We start from the raw sequence: 9,720 nt of genomic DNA, 5'->3' as shown, positions 1-9,720 counted from the left end.
TTAGGTCTACCCAGAACGGCTGGAGAAGCTGCTATCATTCACTGCTGGTTTTCACCCTTCTGCTAAAGCCAGGAAGAGATGGCTGCCTGGGTTTCTCCAGTGGCCACCATTTACCCCTCTGCCTGCCTCAGAGAGGGGCTAAGATATTTTCTTCTCACTTTTGTGGTTGCCAGCAAAACTCTTTAAAGTAAATGAAATGTCAGCTGAGCTCATTCTGAATCCAGCTAAAGCAAAGTGAGGCTATTTCAATTCTAAATGCTTGCCCATAGAAATGATTCAGGTTAGCATAACTAGTCTTTTTTAAAGCCATGTTTGCAATCAATTTGCATTAATTTTCTAGGTTGTCCGTTGTAACTAAACCCTCTGCAGGAAAATACTGCACTCAGTACATATTTTAAAGAGGGTTGCTTTTTCTTCTCAGCCAAGCAAGGAGAGATGCTACAAAGTGGAAGATTAGACTCTAAAGTGCAACTCAATAGACAGGAGTTTATCTGGCAGCAAATTCCACAGACACAGAGTGAGGAGTGTGAAATTCTCACTGCAAAGCACTGACAAACAAAAGAGTATCTTCTCCCTTCTCACACAGCCTGCTCACCTTCATCCAAAACACCCCTTTGATAGATCTGTCAATGTTTGTTATTAGCAGAAGACTTCTATAATGAAGTAACTATATGATAAAAAGAGCCTTTGCACAAAGAGGAATAGGGATTATCAAGATCAGAACAAAAACCCACCAATCTAATTCGGGATGTAAGAAATACATATGACTCCGGTATTTCCCCACGCCTTGTTTTTCTCCTGTAGCTTCATGATCCCTTTGACAGAGAGTCGGTAGTAGGTACTTGACCTGATAAAAGAGCTCACTTATCTTCAAGGAACATGCCAGGCATCCACAGTGACCCTTCAAACATACCTAATAGCCTGTGCTGTCCAGACAAAGGAAAAAAAAAATAAACAAACAAAAAAAAAAAAAACCACAAAGCCTTTGGGTTATGAATTATCAACACAAAGTCAAAATGAGCCAGTGATTTACAAGTGTAAATTGAACCTCAAATGAGTGAAGAAACCAGGCAAGAAAGGGATGGCATCTTGGTCACTGGGTTCTTCTTGCCTTCCCCATCAATATAACCTGATCTATCTTTGCCAAACTGTCCTTCCATCACTTTCAGACAGCAGTTCACCCTGTTTCCACATTTTCATCTTCCTGCTCCCCTCATGCTTCTGGACCCCTTCTTAAACCTTCCTGCACAGAAACTAGCCAACATGCTTTCCAAGAAAAGCAAGCGTTGTCAGGAGGCAACCTCTCTACCTCCCCTCCAACTTCAGCAGCGTGTTCCAGCCTCCCCTGCTCATGCTTGTCTCTCTCCTCCTCCTTCTCCTCCTAAAAGAGTCTTTGCTTCTCAGAAAAACCATTAAGCACAGAGCCTGATCCCTGCATAGCCACTGATTACTGATTAACCACAGACCACTGATTTTGACCTAGCAAGCCCTGCACAGAACCCAGTAACAAGCAGATGGTGAAGAAAAAGATCCAGCAAAGCACTTAAGCACATGGCTATCTTTAGGAATGTGAATTAACAGACTTACTCAAGCAGATACCTGATTTCTGGCACACCAGATACAACTATGTATGTACAAGAGGTGGGTAAGTAGCTAACCACCCTATTGAATTCATGCCCTGCAGCCTGTGCAGTCTTCTTTTCTGAACAACTGAGAACAGGTAGTCTGGCCAGTTGGGAACTACACACCGTTAAAAAAAATGGTATTTTAATTCTCACTTTAATTTCTCCTCCCTCAGTTTTCATCCATTACCCTGCCAATCTAGAGCACCCTCTCCCTTAGCATTAGATTGTTACTTAGACTCTTTGGAGCTTATCTGTTTTTTATGGAGCACTTTTAGGTCCCACATCTAAAACTGAAGCACTAGAAATTATCATACAAATAGTCATAACAGTGATTATGGCCTATGACCAAATTATGTATGTATTTCTCTTGAGTGAGCCTATCACTCTGAATTGAACTTGCCAGTCCCCGCAGCTCCACAGTGAAATTCTCCATCAGTTCAGTTTTCTTTCCAACTGTTTCTAGCACTGACCTGCAGCGTGAGGCCAATTTCCTTCCACCTGGCCGAGCAGCATTACAGTCGAGATCTGTAGACTCTACCGTGTTAAGAACAAAGCAATAAAAAGCGTTTTGACAAAGGCAGGCAAGGTCAAGGCTCATATGAGACATGAATATACTCCAGTGTACGGAGTCACTGCATCAGATACAGCTAGAACCAACCAGGCCTAGAAATGGGGGCAGAAACCAACAGGACCGCTGTTTTTGTCAAAAGATGCTCTCCCACCAGCCATGCTGGGATAACAGAGTGGTCTGGCTGATGCCTGTGAAGGCTCAGAAGGGTGATGGCTGCTGCCTACAGACACCAAAGAGGGCAAAGAAAAAAAAATTACAGGCAAACACCATGGCAGAATGAGGAGGAAATGCAAATGTCTATGGAAACACATTGGTCAAATTGTCATCCATCTCCTGGTTCAAGTAAACACTTATACAGCTCTGAGGTGCTGGGGTCCTCTGGACTTGGGCATGCAGAGAAAGAGGAAACACTCCACATTAAATATTTCGGAGGCTTCAGATCTTTCCATGCAAGTGGTGCAGTATTTATTGGCATGGGACCAGCACAGGAATAGGATTATTGGATTCTAAAGGCTTTTTCCCTGGAGTGGTCTTTATCCTCTTAAAAGAAGATAGAGCAATTAAACATTTTTTTCTTCCTGAAGAGAATTAATTGTCTGTGAACGGTCACACTGGTGGCCAGACGCATCACAAGAGATTTTCATCTTCTTAAACACACCAGCCATAGCTAGTGGCACAGGATTTGATTCAGTGGCCAGCAATCTGATTTATCAATCTTTTATCCCTAGTTACAGAGTACAAAATTACCAATTCCAAATAGGTTTAACTTCAAAATCCAATAGGAGCAGATGGAATGGAAATTTTTAAAAAAATATTTCTATAAAGCCCTTTAACATCAAAATGATGCTCATGCATGAGAATGAAAACCTGTAAGTGACTGGACATACTGTTCTACCCTATATAGATGGAAGTGCTTTTTCTAAATTTTGCAAAGTTCTGACAGCAGTACCCTGCTGTAATTCCCATGACAGTAAGAAGCACTTACCTAGCACATGTCAGCACAAGGGATGATATTTTCACCAAATGCCACAACATAAGGGAAACGTATAATGCTGTCAGAAGGACAAACTATGAAAATGCGATTAAGACAGTGTGATATAGAAGAGTGCAAGACCAAGAATTCCCAAAATGTCTGAGCAGGACAGAGGAACCCAGCATCTCAGTGAGCACAGCATCTTGACAGATCAGCTGCATCATAAGGAGAGCTGATGTAACCTCTGCGTTGAAATCAGGAGTTGATTTGAAACAGGTAGAATATCTTGGAGAAATTAAGCAGTAGCTCAGCATGACTAAACATGAATGGCAGGAATAAATAACACCTTCACTTGCAGGCTTATTCTCCAAGGAGGACCTAGAGATGCTGTTTGTTGTCAGAGACAGGACACTGGATACAGTGGACCTTCAGTGACCCAGTGTGTATGTCCCAAGCTAAGGGCAGGATCATGAACAAGACTGCAGCAAGCTGAGGACAGAAGAGTGGTGCAAGACCAAGGGCCCACTCAGCCCCAGGTTCTGCCTCCAGCATGGGGCAAAGCAGATTTGCAGGGAAGAGCACACACAGGGCATCCCTCCCCTCCATGCATGTCCCAATCTCCCCAGCCCCTGCCCCAGAGCATCGTTGATGCTTTGCATCGGGAAGCACCACTGAAAATTTTACTTTTAAGAAATTCTTTAATTTGACTCAATACATCCTCTATCTAGACAACTCCAAAGTTGCCCTGTGCTGCTTGTACAGACACATAGTCATATGAATTGCATTTCACACACATCCAAGAAGAGTCCCATACAGCTGGTGAACAGAGAGGCTATTTCTGCCTATGAAATCCAAACTAAATAATTTCTTCAGCATAAATGAACAAACAAGTCATTCTAGCCCACGTACTGGCATCATGATGTGTGATGTGTGAAACTTGGTGTCTAAGGACAGTTACTGGTAGCAAGCATCAGACACACTTTTATGTATTGCACATGGACAATAACTTTTTGATGCAAGAATGCACCACAGTTTAGCAACAAATATATTGATAGCAGAGCCTGGTGAGAGTTTAACGCTGTGGCAGGCAGCACTGCATACTTGCCTGGGCTACACATTGCCACATCAGTCCGTGGGAGAGCAGTTTCAGTGAGTGCAGACCTGAGTCACTAAGGAAAGGTCTTCTCAGTCTGCACAAGCAGATGACACCACTTGCATTTTTCCCATTTTTCAGCCACTTGGGAACAGTTACAGTTACACAGACCCCGTGAGGCTCATTTCTCCTGGCCTGGACAAGGGTATATGGAAGGAGAGGTCCTGGTTTGGATTGGCGCAGGTTTCCTCAGTCAAAACTGCTTTTTGGTTTTTTTGGGACAGGCCAGGCAAGGCCTGGAAAAGCTTCTGCTGCTCAGGATTTGGCCAAAGAGAAGTGATGGATGAGCAAAAACACAGGGCTAGATTCTGCTCACAGCATAAAACCAGAGTGACTCCACAGGTGGCTCCTAGTTCAGACTGGTAAAACTGAGAGTGGAGTTGGGCTATAAGTAAGGATTTCCAGACTGAGTCCAACAACAACAGTTCTGCTTATACAGCTTGGAAAAACAAATAGAGACTTCAGAGTACAAAGCAATCTCATTTTTAGCTCTGTTGCTGATATGGATGGAAAAGCCAATTTAATTTTATTAAAGGTGTCAAACTTTTTAATAACCCAGACACCTACAGGGATAACAAAATCATATCCTCTGTACAGTAAATTGCATATTCAGCAGCTGTGATACCAGTTAGATGACAAAGTGCTATCTCATGCCAGCAGAGACACACTGTACAGAGCCAGTGTTTAGTTTTATCATATAAGAAATGTTTAGCCTTCATCTGTCATACAGGCTTAGGGGAAAGGGCCTGCACAGCTGGAACAGCTGGAATCACAAGATTAGCACAATAAATTGTTATATTTTTACCAGATGATCTACTCAGTTTACATCGAAAATTTACCTCCAGCTCCAACTGTCTTACACTGCAGTAAATGCAGTCTTTTTTCACAGAATGGTTTGGGTTGCAAGGGACCTTAAAGATCATCTAGTTCCACCTCCCCTGCACTCCCACTAGCCCAGGCTGCTCAAAGCCTCATCCAGCCTGGCCTTGAACACCTCCAGGGATGGGGCATCCACAACTTCCCTAGGCAACCTCTTCCAGTGCCTCACCACCTCTGCAGTAAAAAATTTCTTCCTAATGTCTAGTCTAAATCTACCCTCTCGCAGCTTAAAACCATTATCCCTCATCCTATTGCTGTGCTCTCTGATAAAGAGTGTTTCCCCATCTCTCCTGTAGCCCCTTCAGGTACTGGAAGGCTGCTATAAGGTCTCCCCGGAGCCTTTTCTTCTCCAGACTGAACAACCCCAACTCCTTCAGTGTGTCCTCCTGTGGGAGGTGCTCCAGCCTCTGATCATCTTTGTGGCCATCCTCTGGACCCACTGCAACAGGTCCATCCATGCCTTTTAGCTTAGCAGGAGTGCTCATGGAGCTAAGGCATTACTGCAGGTGAACAGCGAAGACAAAATCTGGTGCATAATGTGTCATCAGTGACATGTACTGATCCAAAATTGTATCCACATCAGCGTCAGGAGGGCCTGCAGGTGAACCTGGGTAGGAATAAACTTCAGAGGATTAGTCTGGCGAAGACTATAATACAACAGAGTGACCCATGGAAAAATAAGGTCTACACCCTTTTTGTCAAGCTATAGCTTTATGAATAAGAGGAAGTAGCTTTCAGCATTACAGCCCAAGGTTTGTACAGTTTAAATTATTTTGATGAATATTTTGGAGGCAAGTATTAAGAAAGCTGCAAAGGTTAATTCCCTGTACCAACATCTTCTCTCCACCTTTTTTTTTTTTTTTTAAGAAAGACGCTTATTACTTACAGAATGATGACAGGAACCATATTAGACAAACTAAGGAAAATGCAATTACATGTGGCATTAAGTATCAGTTAAGAGAATGTATTTAAAAAAAAAAAAAAAGCATAGATACCTTATCCTAGTGGTTTAAATCAAAATGTCACAATCTTTGCTAACATAAGGAACTCTTCAAAACGTTTGTTGAAAAAATACACTGCTCCATTACTGGTGTGTTATTATTCTCCTCCAAGGCCCTGTCTATACTAGAAACTTCTGTAACTAACTATAACTGTGTAATTAACTCAGTATCTATTCAATTATTCCAGTAGTTTATACTTTTAGTAGAAATAAAATAAGGTCAAAGCCCTTTTAAATGGAATCACTGCTTCCAGACTACAGGTTCCACACTTCTGCTAAAAAATAACAACACTTAGCAAAGGCAAGATAAACTTCTTAGTGTAAACCAGCAATATCTACCTCCTTAAAGCAACAGCCACATCACCCGTCAGAAGTGATATTTAATGTGAAGGCACCATTTTTTTTAACACAGGGGCCTGTTTTTGCTGTGTCAGCTCCTGAACTACAGCGTACACATACCTATCATGTAAACCCCACTTACAACTGTCAGAGTTTTCATATTGCGTTGTGCTTTTATGGGTAACATGGAAAATATTATTATACAGCCTTTCTTGCCTGTGTTAGGAACAATATTTCAGCTTACCAGAACTAGAGAAACTTTATAAAGCACAGAATTTATTGTTCCACTGGCCATTCTGTCTTGTTACAGTCTTCATTTTACTCAGTCAGGGCAATAATAGCCAGACTAACCCCTCTCAAGTTTACTCCTACCCAGGTTCATTTGCAGGCCCTCCTGACACCGATGTGGATACAATTTTGGATCATTCACATATCCCTAACAGCACATTATGTGCCAGATTTTGTCCTTTCTGTTCACCTGCAGTAATGCTTTAACTCCACGAGCACCCCTGCTGAGCACTCCTGCTAAGGCAAAGGTGGTTCAGGTCAAAGCAACAGGTACACCAACGACCAACGCTGACAAAATACATGTAACGTACGCAACCTGTGTGCAACGTTGCAATTCAACACCTTGTTGAGACCTGGTGAAGTCTGAAATGCTGATTCCTCAGAGACCTTATTTTACTCGGCAGCTGGCTGTTCTGACTTACTCAGTATTTGCCATTCGCCTGCACAGGCAGCAGGAGGGCAGGGCAGGGCATGGCCAGGGAGATGCTGCCTGCACACCCAGGCCAGCCCAGGCTCATGGGCATAAATTCTCCGCTGTTTACAATCAAATGCAAAGAGAAGGAAAAAAAAGCCAGGAGGCCAAGACAAGCTCTGGTGTGCTTGGAAGTGCTGTCTCCAGCAGCCGCATCATCACAGGCAAGACACACAGACCTGGAGGACAGACAGACCTTCAGGCACAAGGAGCTGCCCTTGGGCTGTGGGGTAACTTTTGGGTACCTATCGTATCTGGAAAAATACTTCCCTCCAGAGGTGCTATGGCAAAGCAGGGATTAATTAAAATGGCAAGGGATTAGTTATTTATGAAACTGTTTTCACGTTTTTAGCTGTGTTAGAGAGCTTCCTGCAGCTGCCAGAGACAACAGCTACAGACAATAAAACTTTATGAGCAATTTAAATTCTCACTCCCCTTAGGAGATGCGGAAAAACAATGACAACTGACTGTTTGCAGGTCATGTATATCTTGCCTTCATGAAGTAGGAGTCTGTTTAAACATGTATTATTCTTTTCCATCAGATTGTCACAGACTTCCACAGAGAGGGTAAATAGTTTATAGCTTCCACTTTCAACAATACACTATAAAAATACACTGCAGTCATATTTGATTATCCCATTTTGTTTAGTGCGAAGCACTCTCAGCAGATTGGTCTGCTTCTTTGCATGTGTCAGAATAGCAACAGAAATTGATTCCCTTGGAAAATGGAAAATAAGTTTCACACTTGGAAAATAAAATAGTAATAACCACATGACAAAATTTCAGATGCATGTGATAAACTAGATTTATCATCAGTTTTGTACCATTCACACCTGAAATTTGCCCATTAATCCACCTCATTTGAGGCTTACTTAATGTTTCATTCTAAAGGTGCCCTGGAGCTAGAGATTCAATTTACCTAAGAACTGACAGGGATAAAGAAAGAAAAATGTGTTTCCTTACTTCCCTACAAAAAGTGCAACTTCCTTGTCATGGTCAGTTCATATTTTGACTTTTGATACTCTGCAAACATGAAGCAATAAGAAGCTAGGAAGGGGATCTGGAGAAAGAAGAGATTTTCCAAATACCTAATATAACATACAGCACTGCCAGTTAATTCTACTAGAATCTGTATATGTATTTATGACTGAAGTGTAGATTTATATTGTTTCTACTTCAGGTGAATTTAATGCATGTACATTTAATACACGTGCTTTTAAAATTTTCCCAATTTGCAAGGTCTTACTAGCTTTTCACATATATTATCCTTCCAAGAGGTGGTGAAGCTTTGCTTTCAACAGGTGCCTCTCAGTGTGCCAATCTAAATACAATTATCCTCAGTTTGCCAAGTCTGTGCTGGTAAAAGACTAAGACTACTTTGAAATACCACATGAGTGAAAATACAGGTGGATGGGAGAAGAGTTTGAATGGAGTAATAAACAACAAAGGGGTTTGGTTGCCAACCATACTAGAACAAATGAGGCTAAGGAAAATGGACATATTAGTCCTCATGTTACCCCACTGGAAATACAGGGCAGAGGCAATATGCTGAAATCATAATTTTTTTGCAGTCCTACTTTCCCATACTCTCAGAGCGTATCTGCCATGCTTTGAAATAAAAGACACTAGATGCTTCGACTAGATGCTCTTGAGAGGTCCTTTCCCATCCAAACCACTCAGTGATCTCGTGCTACAATATCACTGCCAAAAAATGTGGCAATTTTCAAAAAGGTATAACACAGTGGGTAAACCCAGAGTTCCCCACCAAAAGGTACAGGAAAATGCTGAAGACACACATTATGCTTTAACTTACACATCACTGAGGAAAGCTGCCACCCTCGTGGTCCATCTGTGAGTCCATAAGAAGTGTACATGAACATTTCTTTGCCTATGCCAGACTCACTAGCCAAGTGCTTAAAAGAAGCAGGCTAACGTGAAACAACACCATTTGGTTCCTATGAGCTGCCATCCTTCCTCCAGGGCTCTGAGACCCCAGGACTTCAACAGCTGCTCCCTTCCTTTTCTTTCTTGATGCTTTATTATAGCAGTGAGGCAGCAGATTGCTTATGTTCCATTTTTCTCGGACTCTTTTTGAAGTGTGAACGAGCATGTGTGTATGTTGAAGTGATAACATAAGGCTAAGCCACATTTCTAGTAAATATTACTTTAAATTATCCTGGAATGTAAAAGTGCACTTGTGCAAAACTAGCTGCCCAAAAAGGGAAGTGGAGCTGTAAACCATCCTGCCTGCAAGACGCGCGTGTCAGCAGGAGAGTCACTGTATAAGGGCATGTTTACAGGTCGCATAATCCTGCATCTACACTGAAACTCACGCCCTGAAACACAGAACATGCATGCACTTGATTGCAACAACCTCCCCTCTGGGGGCCTTTACATTGCGGCAGGAAACCAGCTGAGAC

This window comes from Pterocles gutturalis, unplaced genomic scaffold, assembly GCF_000699245.1.
Source record: "Pterocles gutturalis isolate BGI_N339 unplaced genomic scaffold, ASM69924v1 scaffold48952, whole genome shotgun sequence".
NCBI classification, from domain to species: domain Eukaryota; kingdom Metazoa; phylum Chordata; class Aves; order Pterocliformes; family Pteroclidae; genus Pterocles; species Pterocles gutturalis.
This window is presented reverse-complemented; position numbering follows the sequence as displayed.